Raw genomic sequence first — 2,500 nt, 5'->3', positions numbered from 1 at the left:
TGGATTTGTGTTGACTTTTAAGAAACTACACAGCACCAAAACAGCCTTAGTTAGGGTCTGCAACAACCTTCTTCTGGCAAATGACTCTGGTCAGTCTGTGATCCTGGTACTCCTTGACCTTACCGCTACATTTGATACTGTGGACCACAGTATCCTTTTATCCCAGCTAGAACGCTGGGTTGGGATTACTGGTGCAGTGTTAGAATGGTTCTGTTCATACCTGAGCGACAGGAGTTTCTGTGTTAATGTTGCTAACACTATTTCAGTGCCTCTTTCCTGCAGGGTCCCGCAAGGCTCCATTCTTGTGCCCCTTCTGTTTTCATTGTATCTGCTCCCCTTATGGTCCATCATGAGTAAACATGGTCTTTCCTTTCATTGATGATGATTCTCAGATTTATCTGCCGTTGAAACCTAAAGCCCCCAGTATACTCCCGCGTATGTCCATATGCGGAGCCACGAACGTACGTACGCGGAGATACGAGCGGTACCCCAGGGCATGTCCGTGCAAAGCTCAATTTTTACGACCGCTTACGTGTACGCTGTGTCGCACAATAAACTGCCTGGCGACAGACTGTTTTGTACGCAACACCAATGTATTAAATTCCCGTTCTTCATCCCTGATCTAGCCTTTTCTTTTGTTTTTTTTTGCCAAGAGGCAAGCGATCTCTTCCTCCTACGTTGATGCCATGACTGAAATGGTGAGAAATGAAGGAATTTGTCATGAGCTAATTTAACTCAGGTCCAGCATGGCTGCGGGAGGGTCTGGAGATTTCCTGGTGAGCTGGTCTGATGTGTGGGCTGCAGAGCCAGTGCTCCCTGTTTTTTTAATTTTTTTTTAGATCTTTTTATTAACAACATAACATAGAACACTGCTGCGGCTGAGGCTGCCAGTGCTCAATTTTTTTTTCTTCCGACCTGTCAATCAATCCAGTAGGCGTGTCAGCAAATGACCACTTGGCGAACTCAATTTGTCCCAAAGGTAAACGCCCCTTGTCTGTGAAGCTGCTCTGCAGCAGCTCAGGGTGTACGCTCGAGTATCAAGTCTGAACCCTCTGCGTACAGTACGTGCGTACGTACGCATGGACGGACATACGTGGGAGTATACTGTGGGCTTAACAGTTCCTGCTCCTTTCGCCCTTTGCTAAAATGTCTTGATGACACCAAGACTTGGATTGCTGCGTACTTCTTGAGTTTTAATGATCAGAAGACTGAGGTCATTGTGTTTAACCCTAGCTCTTCCACTGATCCTGTAAACTTGGACTCCCTTCAGCCACATCTAAAACAGTCTGTTACCAATCTTGGGATAGTTTTAGACTCGGACTTTAAGTTTAATAAACAGATCAACTCTGTTCTTCAAAAAAGCTTCTTTCAGTTAATGCAGATAGCAAAGCTCAAGTCTGTGCTATCCAGATCCGACCTTGAAAAATTAGTCTATGAATTCATTACAACCCGGCGGGACTACTGTAACTCGTTTTATGCTGGGATCAGTCAGGTCTCCCTCTCATGTCTTCAGCTCGTCCAAAATGCTGCAGCTCAGCTATTAACAGGATCTCGCAGGTTTGAGCACATTACTCCAGTTCTGTCCTCCCTTCACTGACTTCCTGTGCGTGTCAGAATTGATTTTAAAATTCTTCTGCTGACATTTAAGTGCATTAATGGCCTTGCACCATCATACCTCTCTGACCTTCTTCATCCTTATGCTCCTTCTCGGACTATGAGATTATCAGACCAGCTGCTTTTGGTGGTACCAAAAACCGGGTTGAAGCTCAGAGGAGATCAAGCGTTTTCAGTCGTGGGCCCTAAACTCTGGAACAATCTGCCCATCAACATTAGACAGGCCACCTCAGTCTCTGCTTTTAAATCTCAAAACACACCTGTACTCATTGGCATCTAACTCAGGGTGATCTGATATAGTATTTCACTGTTTCTAATTATATTTTGGGTTTTTATGCTTTTATTCCCGATGCTGTAATCAATCAACCTTTATTTATACAGGTAAATCCCATTGAGCCTCGAGGACTCATTTACAAGAGAGACCTGATTTCAACAAAGAAAGATGACAACAATGGACAACAGCAACAACAATAAACAGTTATAAAAACTCATACTACAGTTTTTTTTTTTTTTTTTAACAAATAGGATGGCTAAAAGGAAAAAGGTAACAAAACCAAAAAAAACTGCTAGATTCCGAGACAAATGTATAAAACTAAAAACAGGAACATGTCTGCATTGGTCCCTGCCAGGAGTCCAACAGATTCTTAAAGCCACTTAGAGAGGTCAAGGTCGAGAGCTTCAAATCTTTTTGTAAGATATTCCAGGAAACAGGAGCGGAGTAGGAGAAGGCCCTTTTGCCTAGTTCAGTCCTCACTGAGGGAACACTGCAGGTAATAATGTCCTGAGAGCGCACTCCGTAGCTGCACTCACGCAGAGACATGTAGGAGGAGATGTATGAAGGCAGCAGACCAAGAAGTGATTTAAAGATGAAAATGTACCAGTGAGA

The 2,500-nt window shown here is 43.7% G+C and overlaps 1 protein-coding gene across 1 annotated transcript in view; it reads right to left on the bottom strand.

The window, feature by feature from the left end:
- Window positions 1–2,500, bottom strand: part of fbxo38 (F-box protein 38) — a gene marked incomplete in the record, with an annotated part of 122,247 nt that overhangs the window by 36,347 nt on the left and 83,400 nt on the right.

This window comes from Nematolebias whitei, chromosome 4 (assembly GCF_014905685.2).
Source record: "Nematolebias whitei isolate Nwh7 chromosome 4, NemWhi1, whole genome shotgun sequence".
Taxonomy (NCBI): Eukaryota; Metazoa; Chordata; class Actinopteri; order Cyprinodontiformes; family Rivulidae; genus Nematolebias; species Nematolebias whitei.
Note: the sequence above shows the minus strand (reverse complement) of the source record. Positions and strands in the feature narration are given on the sequence as shown.